This window comes from Nuphar pumila, chromosome 9, assembly GCF_984573655.1.
Source record: "Nuphar pumila chromosome 9, dmNupPumi1.hap1.1, whole genome shotgun sequence".
Taxonomy (NCBI): Eukaryota; Viridiplantae; Streptophyta; class Magnoliopsida; order Nymphaeales; family Nymphaeaceae; genus Nuphar; species Nuphar pumila.
In genome coordinates this window covers 94421145-94438951 of record NC_143257.1, presented here as the reverse complement: position 1 = coordinate 94438951, position 17807 = coordinate 94421145, and positions in this window count along the sequence as shown.

Sequence of the window (17807 nt, the reverse complement as noted above, 5' to 3'; positions counted from 1 at the left end):
ATTGATCAAGAGGTAATTGCAGTAATGAAGCAAATTTCAAAGCGGGCTTCTGAACATGTAGCGGCAATACTACTTCTGTTCCATAGACCAGTTCTGATGGAGTAGCATTCGTTGGAGTTCGAATGGTGGTCTGATAGGCCCATAGTGCATCGTGGATCTTCTCATGCCAGTCACGGCCTGTTTCTACAGTTCGCTCCAAGATACGAATTAGAATCTTGTTAGTGGCCTCTGCCTGACCATTCCCTTGAGGATAATATGGAGCGGAAAAATGATGATAGATCTTGAATTTTGAGCAGAATGTCTTCATCTTTTCATTCTTGAAATGACTGCCGTTGTCTGACACAATGTCATGTGGGATGCCGAAACGGCAAAGGATGTTCTTGTGAATAAAAGAGACCACATGTCGGCCTTCTACTGTGCGAAGAGTGATAGCTTCTATCCACTTGGTGAAATATTCTGTTGCGGCAAGGAAGTATTTATGGCCATTTGAAGCTGAAGGAGTGATGGGACCTACGACATCGAAGGCCCACATGGAGAACGGCAATGGAGAAACAACAGACTGTAAATAAGTTGCTGGAGCATGAATAGAAGGTGCATGTATTTGACATTGCACACACTTCTTCACATAATGATAACAGTCTTGTTGCATAGTCTTCCAATAGTACCCTGCTCTTATGATTTGCTTGACAAGGGTTTGGTAGCCGACGTGGCCACCACAAATGCCTTCGTGTGCTTCTCGCACGACTTCTTTGGCTTCGTCTTCATCTAAACATCTGGAATACTCTGAACTGAATCCACGACAATAGAGGACATTGGCCAAAATGAAGTATCGAGTAGACATACGCTGGATTGCTCGTTGCTCTTTCTTTGAGAGTTCTGGAGGAAATTCACCAGTTTCTATGAAAGTTTTGATGTTGTAATACCAAGGCTTCTTCTTTTGCTCAGCCTGGTTTACCTGTTCCGCTGGAATGAAAGCAGGTTGGTCAAGTCTACCAATTTCAAAAGAGCGACAACATTCTCCATTTCTGAATGCCATAATGGAGCCTAAACTGGCTAGACTATCAGCCACTTGATTAAAATCTCTCTTGATGTGGAATAACTGAAATTCTTCGAACTTGCTGACGAGAGCTGAAACAATTTTCTGATAGGGAAATAACTTCTAATCTTTGACTTGCCATTCGGCTCGAACTTGATTGACAACAAGTAATGAGTCACCGTAGGCATGCACTCTCTTAACATTGAAGTCTAGTAGAATCCTTAGACCTTGAATCAGGGCTTCGTATTCAGCCATATTGTGAGTGCATTGAAAGTCTAACTTGAGAGAAAATGGAATCATCTCCTTCTCAGAAGTGATTAATAAAATTCCGATGCCTATTCCGGCCATGTTCTTAGAACCGTCGAAAAATAAATTCCAGACTGGAAATTGCTGGATATTGCAAATCTGCTCATCAGGGAAGTCATCTTCGGCTTTCACTTCTTCGGCCAGAGGAAAATCCGCCAATTGATCTGCGATTGCTTGGCCTTTGATTGATTGCTGCGAGACATATTCTAAGTCATACTGCATCAGTAAGACTTGCCATTTGGCGACTCGTCCGCTGAGGAAAGGTTGTTCTAAGATATACTTGAGGGGATTGAGTTTAGACAAAATTTTGACTTCTGATGCCAATAGGTAGTGTCTTAGCTTCTGACACATCCATACCAGAGCTAGGCAGGTCTTCTCTATTTGAGAGTATCTCTTTTCATAATCTATGAAAGTCTTACTCACGTAATAAATGGCGTGCTCTATCAGGCTGTCTTCTTTGTATTGTGCCAAGAATCCACCGCATGCGACTTGATTAACTGAGATGTATAATAAAAGAGGTTTTCCCAATTCTGGCGGCTTCAGGATGGGAGGATTAAGAAGATACTTCTTGATTCGATCGAACGATTGCTGACATTCTGGCCCCCATTCGAACTTCACTCCTTTTCTGAGTAAGTGGTTGAAGGGCTCACATCTCATCGCCAAATTGGAAATGAATCGCCGGATTGACTGCATACGTCCTTGAAGGCTACGTAGTTCTTTGAGATTCTTCGGGGGAGGCATATCAATGATAGCCTTTGCTTTGGCCGAGTCAACTTCAATTCCCTTTTTGCTTACCAGAAAACCCAACAGTTTGCCTGATTCGACTCCAAAGACACACTTTTGTGGGTTAAGCCTTAACTTGTAAAGAATAAGTCTTTTAAAGACTTGATCAAGTGCTTTGAGGTGATCTTCTCCCTCCTTAGATTTCACGAGAATATCATCAACATACGCATCCATGATTTTGCGCATCTGATCGTGAAAGATGACAGCCATTGCCCGTTGATATGTTGCTCCAGCATTCTTGAGCCCAAAAGGCATAACCGTATAGCAGAAAGTGCCCCAAGGCGTAGTAAAGGAAGTTTTTGATTGGTCGCGGGCGGCCAACTTAATCTGATTGTAGCCGGAATATCCGTCCATGAAAGAGAACATGGCATGTCCTGCCGTGCTATCGACTAGAAGATCGATGCTTGGAAGTGGATAGTCATCTTTTGGAGTTGCCTTATTGAGGTCTCTGAAGTCTATGCAAATCCTTATTTTGCCGCTTTTCTTTGGGACAACGACGATATTGGCTAACCAATCCGGGTAGTCAATAGCTCGGATAAATCCTGCTTTGAGCAAATCTTCAAGTCCTTCTTTGACTTGTTGTTCTATTCTGGGATCCATTTTTCTCAACTTCTGCTTGACTGGCTTAGCATCCGGCTTTAAGACAAGACGGTGTTCGACTAATTTGGGGTCTAAGCCCGGCATGTCTTCATATGTCCATGCGAACACTTCTTCATGCCGCTTGAGAAAATCTGTAAGCCTTTTCTTTTCTTTCGGATTCAGACTGGTTCCGATCTGGAGAATTTTGGGATCTTCCTCTGAACCGATATTGACACCTTCAGTTGGATCTTGTACTAGAGGAGATGATTCATCCTGCTTCTGAACTGCGGCGAACTCCGGTAATTCCTGAAGAGACTGATCACATTCTTCACAATCATCTGACTGCTTTGCAGTCTTATCATTTCCGGTGCTTGCTTTGATTCTGTGAATTGCTGTCGACTTCTGAAAGGCCTTGGGATTGAGAACGAGCTTCTTGATTGTCCGAGAAGTCATTCTGAAATTTTAGAGAAGAAATCTGGTTCAGACAAATCGGCCTATAGTAAGACAAGCAATCATTTGAAGAGAACCATGCATAAAATGGCATTGAATTATGAAATGATGAGATAGACAAAAAGGGAGTAGATGGCATCCGAATAGACAAAGAAACTTGGAATTTTATTGATTGAATTGATCAGTGACATTGGTAAAATGAGACATTTATTTGAAAAAGAATAGAAAGAAAATAACAAATGGTCTTTATTGTGCTCCTTTGACAAAAACAGTCTTCCTTGATGAGCTTCCTCCGGAGAACCCCAATCCTGCCCTGTGGGGACGATGTTTCTGGATCATTGGCTCGATGCGGCCATCCTCATTCTTGCCGAGTCCCTTGAAGGGTTGATAGCCATGCTTCAGGAGTAAATCAAATCCCTTTCTTGACTTCATGAATTGAGGAAACAAGGGATGATCCTTAATGGTGCTGTAGTCGATTCGACCTCCAACCTTGAAGAATTGAGGACCTTTCTATCGGGTCGTGGCTACTGTGTGCAGAGGTGGCTCTGATGATGCCTGAAGTATTTCTCAATTTTCTCCGTGACTGATCTCTTCACTTTCCCTGATGCTGGGAATATCTGCATTGAATGATGGCCGGGGAATCATGGGCTGCGGGAGCCTTTCTTCTGGGTCTTCTCCCAGTATTGTGGTAATCATTCCACCTTTGGACCACTTCACACATTGATGTAGGGTGGAAGGCACTGCGTTAGCATTGTGAATCCATGCCCTTCCGAGCAGCAAGTTGTAGGTTGGTGGTACATTAACCACGCGAAAAAGCACTGAATGCACTGAATAGTTGATGAATACCTCCAGGAATATCTTCCCTTTGGCCGTTTGACCATGATTGTCAAACCCATAGATAGTGATGGGATCTGGAATGTATTCCTCGTCCTTGATCCCTAATGCCTTTGCGGTCATTTCGGGACATATGTTGAGGCTACTGCCTCCGTCGACCAGCACATGGGGAACTGTCATTCCTCTGACTCGGACGACAATGTATAAGGCATTATTATGAAAGGAATGAGGCTTGAGAAGGTCCTTATCTGAGAAGGTGATTGGTGCATTGGTCATGGCAGAGTTCACAATCTGTGCCATGTCTTCAAGAGTGGTACTGGGCTTAACTTTGATTTTCCTGAGTAAATCATCCAGTACTTGTCGGTGCTTGCTAGAATTCCTTGCCAAGTCAAGGATGGAGACATTGGATAGAGCAGTCAGAGGCTTCTGACTTGAATTCTCTGGCCTTGGTCTAACGATTTGCTTGAAGAAGTCAGGAGTTCCTTTTGATTTGGGAACTGACTTCACAGGTGCTTCTGAAACTTTCATTTTGCCGAATGCTGAAATTAAGTCCATCTTCTTAGAAGCTGGAGCTGCTTGTCGTAGCACTGTCACCTGATGCTGAACTTGGAGATCTTGTGCAGAACATGGCTTGATGTGTTCATGCGGCAGAAATGGTTGTGCAGATACTACCACTGTGGTGTGCGAAGGGAAGAGGTGGTTGAGAATGTCCATCTTCTCTTCTTCTTCTCCTTCTACCAATAGATTCTTTTCAATGAGATCTTGCACGATGTTTTTGAGAACAAAGCAGTTCTCGGTATTGTGTCCCACTGTCCTGTGGAACTTGCAGAACTGATCTTTCCATTTTCCCATGGGCACAGGGGGATCGGCCAATCTGGGCAATTTGACCATCTCTTTCGATAGCATGTACTCGAGCACATCCTCGAGTGATTGGTCAAGAGGAGTAAACTTTCTGTCGTAACTCCATCCTTCATGCTTAGTCTTCTCGCGCAGCTTCGGCCCTTGATCTTGCTGAGGAGGCTTGCTGTACTGAGGAGCAGGCTTTGCTTTCTGATCCTTGTTGTTCGAACTGCCTGTGCCGTAGCAGTAATCTTTCTTTTGCCCTTTGTATCAATTTTGGCCTTTGTTGTTGTTGCTGGGAGAATAAGTGAAGTGAGCTTTCTTCTTCTGCTCACCATGGGAGTTGCTCTTGGAAAAGGTGAAGCCTTCATAGACTCTATTTTCCACACTCAGCTCGAGCCATTCAGCTCGTTCAGTCAGCTCAATGAAGGTCCTGGACGGCGCTGTGGAGATTAATCCTCTTAACGGCTGCGAGAAATTGTTAAGGATTAAGGACAATGCATGCCTTTCCGAGATAGGATCTCCATCTGTGAATGAAGTCTCGTGCTTTTTCATTCTCATTCTGCCTTAAATTGCAGAGATGACTTAGTGTAGGCAGCGCTTCTGTATTGAACAAGAAGCGTTCAATGAATAGATTTACAACTTTATCGAACTCCTTGAGCTCGATGGGGTTGATATGCTCAGCATACCACTTGGCGGCAACTCCTTCCAAGCTGCGGGGGAAGCATAGAAACAATGCTCGGTTATCCCTCTTAAACCGAGAGCATTCAACAAAGAAAGTGGCGAGATGAGCTTTTGGGTCGCCAGAACCATCGAATTTGATGAATTTTCGGGGGAGATTCTCCAGATCATCATCCCCTTCTAGGCCGTCATAAAAGTCCTCACTGGTGAAGACTTTCTTGCCCTTGTCGCGGGCTTGCAGATCCTTGACAACTCGGGCCATTTCCTTGAACTGCGCTTGCAAAGGCTCTTCTTTATCTCTGCTCTTTGATCTGCGGCTTTTACTTTGGCCATGCTTCTGAAATGCCGGAGGCACCTCGTATTCTTTATCTGTGTTTTCAGTTGAGTCTGATTTATCTGAAATCTCTTCTGGCTAGATCTGCTTCTTGGGAGCCTTCTTACCCTTGTGACCATGGAACCTCTCTTTGAATGGATTCCTTTCTGAGCTGGTCCCGGGCTGCTCATTCATCATTTTGTTCATCATTTTTCTGAACATGGCATACATCTGAGGGTCTATGCCGTCATCTTCTTGCTGCTGCTCTTGACTCTTCTCGGATCGAGGGGAACCCATTTCTTCTTCCGAGGCTGACGAGTACTGGGATGCCGTGGTTCTTTTGCCTGATCTTGTCTCAACCATCAAATGGTATGGATGCTCTCTGTAGGGCAAAGACCTGATTAGATTATGAAGGAATTAGCTTTTGGAAGAAAAATTTGCTGGAAATATGGTAGACAATTTGGAAAAGATGTCCCATTACTAGGGACTGAGTCGTCGTGGGAATCACGACAATTGTGTTGTCATTCCTTTTGCAAAAGAGATAAACAACAAAAATATGCCTTGTTACCTAGGCGAGGTCGTCAAACCACAATAAAAAGAAAGAAAATTTTGTTGAAATGAGAAGAATAAGATTTTATTGATCTTGACAAAGAGGTGGAGGACAAACAATTTGCCACCATTCATGATAGTCGGCAGACACTCTAGGACCTGGAAAGATTTTAAGAGAGACAAAGTAATCCCAGCCGTAGCGGGCAGAATGATATGCCCCGGATCATTGTGCGGAAGTGAGATCAAACTCTGCCATAACTCCTGATAACAGTCGGGCTTCAACGTACTGCTGCCTTTGAGAGAACTGCCGAACACATCTCTCTGGTTGGTAATAAGTGCAGAAGAATGGTCCTAGCAACTTGAATCGCTTGCCATAAGCGTAGGTATATCTGGGAGGAGATATTTGCCGATCAAAATAGTCCCAAACAACGTCATCCTCTTGAATGTTGTTGATCATGGACCGGTACTGCGCCACTGGAAGGAGTTCTTGACCATTGTATCTAAAAGAGCTTGCTCAGGTTGGAACATGCTGGAAAAACCAGGACTAAAGTGCGTAGATGCATCCTTCAACTAAAATGGATTCTCCAAGTGAGAATCGGGTCAAACCTTGATATAGGAAGGCGAGCGCTGCCATGGCTATGGAGAGACGATTGGTTTGCCGACTTCCCCATCTTCTCATAAGTTGGATTATCCTGATGTCCATGTAGTTTTGTCCATCTGGGAAAAGGGACAGTCCTACAGTGCATAGAACCATTGCATTCTGAATCTTTTCTTTGGCTGTTCTTGAAAGCGAGCTGACTTCGACGAAGGTCCCGTACTGGCGGTACAACTCAAGTAGGTCAACATATTCATTTCCTTCTAACTAGATTAGGGGCCAAGATCGGCGGCCTGTCATACGAGCTAAGGAGTCTCGGGAGTCCAAACCCTTGACATTGATAAGGAATTGATGCTCTAATGGGTCGCTTGGTCGACCAGCTGGTTCTGGCAACCCCATGATTTCTGAAAATTCATCCATTAAAACAGTCATCTCTCCCCACGGGAACCAGAAGGTACACGTTCGAGGATTCCATCGCTCTGGCATTGCATGGATCAGGTTGCCATTGATGGTCTGCTTTTCGACTGCTGATGCCAGCTCTAATCCGCACTCACTCAAATGGTCCAGGAACATTCGGGAAAAGCTCTTTAGCCAGGAATAATACCACCGGGGAATGAAAGTTCCGGTGCTAAGGGCTCGATGTTCAGGACGACCTTGTCGCACCTCGAAGGAGATGTGACCTTCAGGAAAGATAGGATCGACTTGACTGGATGCCATTGAACTAAAAACAGAGAAAGACTCAGAATGAGACTTAGGAAGATGTGAGAAATTTTGAAAAATTTTGCAGGCAGGATAAAAATGCAGCTGGAAATTCGAGATCCAGTAGAAAGGTAGAATGCAAAATCGCCTGGAGTTTTGAAAGAAATTGGATATTTGAGAAAATCATCCAGGGTTTGAGAAAACATCTTGTGGAAAATAAGGATATTTGGAAAAAGACCTAATGAGTTGAAAAACATTGGGAAACATAAAGAATTGAGAAAATCATACATACAATCACATCCTGCACAAAAATTTATGCATATTCAGCACTCCCTAAAAGGCTGACTCTAGATGCATCATTTTGAAAACAGTTGTAGGACCTTAATCCTAACTCTAGGTTCAGATCATCTTTGTCCAATCCAGTTACGCCGATATACCCGAATCGAAATCCGAGGTACGTGGCATAGAATTTTAACTCCGGTTCTAAGGTATGGTTTTCCAACATCCTTGAGCGCCTACCGATATACTTCGGACTGTGGCCCGCGGTACGTGGTAGGGGGGTGTTAACCCAAATAGTTGGCCCAGTTGTGAGGCTCTGTCCCGAACTATGGTTCTGGAAGAGAGCCCAGCAACGTGAAGACCAGGTAATGATAGGTAATGGAGTTTTTGAAAAATGATCACATGCAAGAAATAGAGGGCTCTAAATCCTAGAGAGATAGACTTTGAAAATCTTTGAAGAAGCATACATTGTTTGCATTCAGATCCTAAATTGAGGAGGATTGTATTTAGACCTAAGTCTATGTGAGCATGAAAATTTCTCCTCAATATGGTCCTACCAAACCATGCCTAGTCTATATGCAATCAATGTCAGCTAGGTCAGAATCTAGGCTCCTAGGCTCACATGATATTGAAAGTAAAAGCTGACATTTTGTGAACATAATTTTGATAATTAAACTAAGTCAAACATTACTTTGATTAGACGAGGACAGGTCCCATCACGGTCGCCAAACCTGTTATCGTCGCAAAATTTTTCCCCCGTCTTCCCCTTCCTTGCGGAAGAGAGAGAGGGAAAATGCTTTCGCGCTTCAAACTTGACCGGATTTTGGAAAATGCTTTTGAAATACTCGCCTCCGTTTTTGAAAATTGTGGGAAAATCCATGGGATGGGGCTCGACCTGTCGGTACGAGGTTCGACCGTTCCTGCCGCCTTTAACAGGGGTAATCGAACCAAGGACCAAAACTATGCTTGACTTAGTTAAATCATCTAAGTTATGTTCTATCCTAAATGCACAGAGAATTCAGGCATGTGCTATGAGATTTTGGAAGATGCAGCATGGGAAAACATGATGTATGCTTGGAAAATATTTGGAGTTGGAAAGAATCTCTCAGGAAAAAGGTCAATTTCTCAGGAAACTCAGATAAAAAAAAGAGTTTTTGAAATCATGAGAAAGTTCATAAAGATGTGGGAAAATCATGAATGGTTGAAAATCCTGGGAAAATAGAAGTGATTCTTGAGAAAAGGTGAACCCTTGAAAAGGGAAATACTTCTTAGGAAAACTTGGACTTTGAGAGTTTTCTTAGGGAAATAATGGAAAATTTATAGGAAAACTCATTGGGGAAGGAAATTCAAAACTTGGGAAATTGAAATCCTAGGAATTTTTACCCTTGAAATACTTGGAAATCGATTTTGATCTTGGAGAAAGATTGGAAAACTCTTTTGAATCTCTTAAGAAAATATCATTTTCCAGGGAAAACTGTGGAAAAACTTGTCTTTGGAAAACCGATTTTGAAAAATCCTTAGAGTTTCTTGAGAAATTGATTTCTTGAGAATGAAGTTTTCTTGAGAAAATCTTGAGAAAATCAATGATTTCATGATGCAAATGACATGAGTAAATGAATGCACTTTGAAAAGATTTTCTGAGGAATTGGTTGGAAAATGTGCATTAAGTCCAAATAAATCCTTCACATATTCTGACTGTGGCCATGAATATGTTCAGAACTTAGTTGATTTGATGCACATGATTTTGAAAACTTTAGAAATATGATGTGCATTTTAAGATAACCTAAGAGTGTAGGCTCAATGTGACTAATAGAAAGATGATGGATCTGGGTCTCGTCCATATTCCGACTAGGGCCGTAAATATGGATTCCACCGAGTTCATCAACTCCCTAAGAGTTGGTGCACGTGCCATTCGTGAACATCCATAGTGCTTTTGAAATAAAATGCATGAATCATAGAAACAGGATATTGCATAAATTCAAACTATATGATATGCATCCTAGTCTAAGCAGGAAATTAAATCTCTTATTCCAAAATTTACATTATTACATCACTAAATAAATGAAATAAAAGAAAATTGCAGACTTCAACTCCTTCTTTTGAATGTCCCTGCCAAACTCGAAATAAAGTTAGCTCAAATATGTCGGTTTTCCAAAATTTTCCAATAATATTATGAAATTATAGGATTTAATTGGATATAAACCCTATTCTCATGCTTCCTTGATATTTGAAATGATGAAAATGCTAGTAATTCAGTAGAAAACAATTTGAAATTCGGAATTGAGGTTAAAATGACCAAAATACCCCTAAAATTAAAGTTACATCTTTCAAATCAGGGTTTTTTGAAGGAAAACTAGGTAAATTGAGATTTCGAAATTCAAATTGAATCCAATGATGATAAAATGCAGTATAAGGCATGATGACATGCTGCCAAACATACTATGACTGTAAAATCAGACTTTGACATTTTGAAATTTAGCCAAAATAGCGAATTTCGCTTGTTTTTCGCTTGGATCCGGGTCCTGCGGGACCCTGTTTTGGTATTGTGGCTAATCCGAAACTCAAATGGATTCCAAATTGTACCAAATTCGGTATGAAGCATCTACTTACTCTGATAAACAGCCTAGAATGCTAAAAATCATGAAACGATATGATTAATATGCCAAAATTCAAAGAAAGTCCTAAAATAGTGGATTTTGCCTATGGATCCGAACCAAATGCAATGCCTAATATGATAATGCAAAATTTACACCATGGAAACTTCTGCTATTTTGCAGACTGCTAAAAAACCCGAAATGGAACATTTTTGGTTTTTACATCCTCGGGATTTGATCCATGGTGAGTTCAATAACAGGGATTTAGTTCTGACAGAGGTAAAAATCACCCTAATCTGATGTAAAATGCCAAACAAATATAAAACAGCCATGGGAATTTATAAAATTAATCAGAGCTATGCACGACACCTACATGAACAATGTTCATGTTTATGACTTTGGCATTTGATCAAGGGAAACACAGATAAAAATATAACTATTCCTGCCTAAACTAACAGAACAGACAAATGTAGCAAAACAGAGGACTGATAATAAAAATCCGAATCAGGGGTCAACACTGTTCTAAAAATTACAGGCTTTCAAATGCAAACAGAGGACATCTCGGAAACCACTTTCACTTTTTATAGTTTTGTATTTGGAGCAACACACAAAGAGAAACCATAGCCCTAATTCGATCTAGGATCTCAGAGGCCCAAATTAGTCTCTGACACGTGTCCCAAACTCTCGGATGTTTGTCAGACATTAAAAAAAATCATAAAAATCTGAAAAAATCATATTACAAACTAGAAATTCTCCCAAGTTTATAACATTTTTCGGATCGAAAATTGAATCTCCCATGAGGGATATCTCGATTTTACAAGTCGGCAAATGATTTTCAAAACGCATCCCGGGTAACAAAACTTGACTTGCGATTTTGAATGTTTACCGCAGTAAACAAATTCAAATGCCTCCGAATTTTTGGCTAAATTTTAGGGACACCTAATGTCGCATTTCGTGATTTTTATGGGATTTTTAATAAAAAATAAATGCATGAAATGACGTGTGGATTGACTGACAAAAACAGAGACCTACTGAAAATGAGCAGAGTTGAAATAAATGCTAAATTAATCCTAATTAATTCATGAAATGTACCAAATGAATGAAATAAAATGCAGATTAAATCTAGCTAACTACATGCATGTTAAAAATCATCAAGGAAGCATAATGAAGCATTTTTATGTATGTCGTTTTATGAGAATAGCTCAATCCATCCCTCGGATGAGCTCTTTCTTCAAACAACTCCCGATTCGAATTATGGATTCCAATCAATGGGAAAAGAAGTGCACCTTGTTTCGTTACGCAGCGTAGGAGCTCTTGAAAGGGGCGGCTATCATGAACTTCCTTCGTTCTTCGCTCCGGGCTTCAGATAGTTCACAAAATCGACCTCTGTTGGAATCGAATTGGCCACAGCATGAGCTCTACTCCACCTTCTTCAATGCGCCAAAGGGGGCACGATTTCCACAGTTCAAAATCTGATTCTAGGAAGGCTAGGTCGGATTTTCCAAATTCACCAGAGCTAAAAAAAAAATGATCCTCCTAGGCTGGGCGTGAACCCTTGTTTTTATAAATTTTCTGAAATTTTTTTGAAATTCAAACAGGCTCAATCTGAGCCTTCCATGTGGCGCCATCTCAGGGGGTGCCATCTGAGGGGTTTGAAATTCGAATTTTTCTTCTGCAGGGAGCCCTCAGGTGGCGCCACCTCAAAAGGCTATTTTGATTTTTGAAAAAAATAAAAAATTGAAATTTTGTGGGTGAGACACCTCAGCAAGGGGAATTTGGAATTTTTCAAAAGTTTGCTTGATTCTCTCTGCAGGGAACTCCCAGAAGGCGCCACCTCAGAGGGTGCTCTCTTGGAGTTTGAATTTTAAACTCACCTTTTGTAGGGAGTCTTCAGGTGGCGCCACCTCATGGTGGGCTACCTTTATTAAAAATAAAATAAAAAATAAAAATGGAGCCAAGTGGAGTCCTGGAATGGTGTCACCTCAAAAGGTGTTTGACACATGTCAGAAGGTCAGAGCAGTGGGCTCAGAAGGCGCCACCTCAGAGAAATTTGAATTTTGCTTTTCCTGGTGAAAGGAGATCTGGACATGTGGCAGTCCAGGATGGTTCCAAGTGTCAGCCTGCTGGAGTGGTTCTTCAGATGGTGCCACCTCAGAGGAGAATTCGAATTTCAAATGGAGGTTGGCCCTGAAGGAATGGAGGATGGACATGTGGCGCCACCTCAGTGTGGCTCCTACAATGACATGTGGCAAGAGGGAGGAAAAGGAGGGAAAGGACATGTGGCGCCACCTCAGGTCATCTAGAAAATCAGAGCACAGAATTTGCGCCACCTAGGCCTTGTTTGAACATTTGAATGGTTTGCTTTTTCTGAAGAAAGCAGGAAATGACACATGGCACTTGCTTTTTCTGAGGAAATGAGAGCTTGCCACGTGTCCTCTGCAGAAGACACACTCCAAATGGCGCCACCTCAGAGGAGACAAGCCTACCTTTTCTGTAGGAATTTAGGAGTGACACATGTCTCCTACTTTTTTTGAGAAAAGTAGGGAGAGACATGTGTCAGGCTACTTTTTCTGAAGGAGGGAGAGGTTGACACGTGTCCTCTGCAGGAGACACACTTCAAGTGGCGCCACCTCAGAGGAGACAAGCTCCACTTTTTCTAGACAGGACAACCTATGACACTTGGCATCTCCTGGCAGTCTTGGAATGACACATGGCGCAGGATAGATAGGGTGACACATGATAGATAAATGGGATGACATGTGGCGGCTTCTGAAGGTAGCCCCACACTGACACTTGGCATGTGGATGAGAGGAGAGAGAAAGGACAAGTGGCACCAATCCAGGGGACAAGGCTCCTATTTTTTTGGGTTTTTCAAAATTCAAATTTTCAAAAGGAAAGCTTGTGTGACACCACCTCAGTGTGGGTCCCACATTGCTTCTTTATTGAAATAAAACAACAACTTCTTTTTTGGAATTTTCATAAAATCTGGACTAATGGGCAAAACAGGAATTTTGGAAAGAGTTGGCCCTTGTAGGGCGATTTTGTAAAAGAAAGATATTTGAAATTGTCAAAAAGGGCAAAATCTGAGGTGAAGTGACTGAAATCCATATTAAAAACTATCCAGATCGTTTTCCTGAGAAAATATTTTGACATTCAGAGTCCTGGGGGTAAAATGGGAAGAATTGATAATTTTGAAGACCTAGGGTTTTGAAATCAATTTTGAAAAGAATTGAAATTCTAATATGTATTGAAATTTTTGAAATCATGAGTTCTGGACCTCGAAATGACATGTTGTGCAGTGCAGTGATTCGAAATGCTCATGCAATGATATGTAATGTCATTTCTTATGCAATAGAATCTTGAACCAAGACTTGAGATGTCTGTCTCCTGTCAGGAGTAAAATTTTAAACATCTGAGATAAAAAAAAAATAGAGAAATTTTGAGAGTTTCAAATGAAATTTGGACTTTTGCCAGGTTCGAGCTCAGCAAATGACCATTTTGCCCTCCAGTGATTTCAGAGGCTGGATGTTGATGCTTGGTGAAAATGTCGGGGAGGTGAGTAAAAATTTGGGGTGTTTACAATGACCAGATGCGCAAAATCATGGATGCATATGTCGATGATATCCTCGTAAAATCCAAAGAGGAAGAAGATCACATCGAAGCTCTGGATCAAGTATTTAAATGGCTCATTCTTTACAAATTAAAACTCAACCCTCAGAAGTGTGTCTTCGGAGTTGAGTCCGGCAAGCTGTTAGGCTTTTTGGTCAACAAAAAGGGGATAGAAGTGGATCCTGCCAAAGCCAAGGCCATCATTGACATGTCGCCCCCGACTAATCTCAAAGAATTATGTAGCCTTCAGGGACGCATGCAATCAATCCGGCGATTCATTTTCAATTTGGCCATGATATGTGAGTCTTTCAATCACTTACTCAGAAAAGGAGTGAAGTTTGAATGGGGACTAAAGTGTCAGCAATCATTCGATCGTATCAAAAAGTATCTCTTAAATTCTCCTATCTTGAAGCCGCCAGAATTAGGAAAACCCCTTTTGCTATATATTTCAGTTAATCAAGTCGCCTGCGGCGGATTCCTGACACAATATGAAGAAGGCAGTCTGATCGAGCATGCCATCTATTACGTGAGTAAAACTTTTATAGATTATGAGAAGAAATACTCTCAAATAGAGAAGACATGTCTAGCTCTGGTTTGGATGTGTCAGAAGTTGAGACACTATTTGTTGGCATCTGAAGTTAAAATCTTGTACAAACTCAATCCCCTCAAGTACATCCTAGAGCAACCTTTTCTCTATGGACGGATCGCCAAATGGCAAGTCTTACTGATGCAGTATGACTTAGAGTATGTCTCCCAACAATCAATCAAAGGCCAAGCTATCGCAGTCCAACTGGCTGACTTTCCTTTGACAAAAGAAGTGAAAGCCAAACATGATTTCCCTGATGAACAAATTTGCAATATTCAGCGCATGTCTACACGCTATTTCATTCTTGCAAATGTCCTCTATCGTCGTGGATTCAATTCTGAATATTCCAGTTGCCTAGACGAAGGCGAAGCCAAAGAAGTCATGCGGGAAGCACATGAGGGCATTTGCAGAGGCCATGTTGGCTACCAAACGCTTGTCAAGCAAATCATCCGAGCATGATACTATTGGAAGAATATGCAACAAGACTGCTATCGCTTTGTAAAGAACTGTGTACAATGCCAGATTCATGCACCGGTTATCCAGGCGCCAGCTACATATCTACAATCAGTTGTCTCTCCATGGCCATTTTTCATGTGGGCCTTTGATGTCATAGGTCCCATCACTCCTTTCACTTTAAACGACCATAAATATTTTCTTGCCACAACAGAATACTTTACCAAATGGTTGGAAGTTTTCACTCTACGCACAGTAGAAGGTCGACACATGGTTTCTTTCATCCATAAGAATATCTTGTGTCGTTTCGACACATCGCACGATATCCTGTCAGACAATGGCAGTCATTTCAAGAATGAGAACATTTTGCTCAAAATTTAAAACCCATCACCATTTCTCTGCTCCCTAATATCCTCAAGGGAATGGTCAGGCAGAAGGCACCAATAAAATTCTGATTCGAATCTTGGAGCGAACTTTGGAAACAGGTCGTGACTGGCATGAAAAGATCTATGACGCATTGTGGGCATACAGAACCACCATTCAAACTACAACTAATGCTACTCTGTCAGAACTTGTCTACGGAATGAAAGTAGTACTGCCTCTACATGTTCAGAAGCCCACTTTGAAGTTTGCATCACTCTTGAAGTTATCACTTGATCAGTATCAGCAACAGCGGCTAGTACAGCTTGATTTGCTCGATGAGAGAAAGCTAAAAGAAATAAAACATGCTCAATCCTATCGCCAAAGAATAGCCAGACAGTACGCGAAGTTTGTCATTGAAAGGAAATTCAGAATCCATGATCTAGTGCTTCGATCCACAGCTTATCTTAAGCATCATCCCGGCGGCAAATGGTCACCAAATTGGGAAGGCCCCTATGTTGTCAAGGACGCATTACCCCGTAATTCATATCGGCTCATCAATGTCGATGGGGTAGAATTATCAGATCCAATAAATGCTCGGCATTTGAAAAAATTCTATACTTAAAGCATCTACTCTTTTGTAGCTTTCCAACTTTCTTCAATGATGATTAAAATTTTCTTTCCCAGTTATACTGGGGCATTTTTAAATTGTTTTCTCTATCCCAAAATGTCTGATATGCAGGCAGGATACACAAACTTCTCATTTTACACACTTGTGCACCCATGTGCATCAATTCGCACTCATTTACATTCAACTGCATTAATATTAATTTACATGGTCAGTCTTGAGATTTCGGCGACTAGTCCCATCACAATTCCCAATTGTTATTCAAAATTGAAAGACAGTCATCAACACTGAATCAAAATTTAGTGCCCATACTGATACATTTTTGAGATCCAGCACATATGCTGGTATGCCTGCAAAAGCCAGTGCTCATACTGGTATGTTCTCAAAATCTAACCCACATGGTGGGGTCCCGTCAGTCACATTAGTCGATCTTTTAGGTTCAGTCTTCGCATGAACCTCTCATCAAAATGCAATTCCAATTTCGACCTTCGGGTCAACCAATTTCCAATTTGACCTTCGGGTCACCCCATTTATAATCACCCAATTTCCAATTTTTAATTCTCAATTTTGACCTTAGGGTCACTCAATTTCTAATTCTCAATTTCAACCTTAGGGTCACTCAATTTTCAATTCTCAATTTCGACTTTAGGGTCACTCAATCTTCAATTCTCAATTTCGACCTTAGGGTCACTCAATTTTCAATTGCCAATTTCGACCTTAGGGTCACTCAATTTTCAATTGCCGATTTCAACCTTTGGGTCACTCAATTCTCAATTTCAAATTTCGACCTCCGAGTCACCCAACTCTTAATTTCAACCTTCAGAGTCAACACATTTCCAATTTCAACCTTCTGGTCACCCAATATCCAATCTCAATCATTTTCTCTTGCGAAAGACCCTTGTTATAGGGAGAGTTCTAGGGAGCTTGCTCTTTTCGCATGCTATCATTCTTTGTTCACATAACCCCCTTTTAGGGAGAGTTTGAAGAGACTCGTGTCTTTGTGAACCATTTGCGAAACAATCTTCCAATTTCACACAAGGAACCCTTGTTATAGGAAAAGACTCGACGGAGGCTCGCTTTCCTTGTGGCAACCCCAATTCCCATACTAGGCCATTTTGTCATGAAAGACCCTCCTTTCAGGGAGAGGGTAATGGACTTACTCTTTCATGACCCACATTATCGACCTCACTTCTATCGGCCCCCTTTCTATAAGAGAAGCCTAACATTAGGGAGCTTTGACGAAAGCTTAATTTCTCTTCGAAAGTTTATTTTGCAAACACATCCTCTTGAGGGAAGAGTGGAGTAATTTCTATTTTCCATTTCTGAATCTTCTCCTTTGGGAAAAGGAGAGGAAAATTTCATCACAAAAGCGTTGAATCAAACTCTAAATGCTCTCTTTTACGAAGGATTTCAAGAGCAATTCGCCAATTTATCGTCTAATACTTGTTGATTTCAAAATCTTTATTGCACAAAATCTTTACCTCAGAATACCCTCAGCATTACTTCCAAAAGAGCGAAGTTCTTGCAAAGAAGGATTCAAAATTCAAAATTCAAAATTCAAATTCTTTCTATTGGCCAACCAAAAGGATGAAGAATAAATCCTCGATATGGCTAGCAAAGAAAATTCAATGTT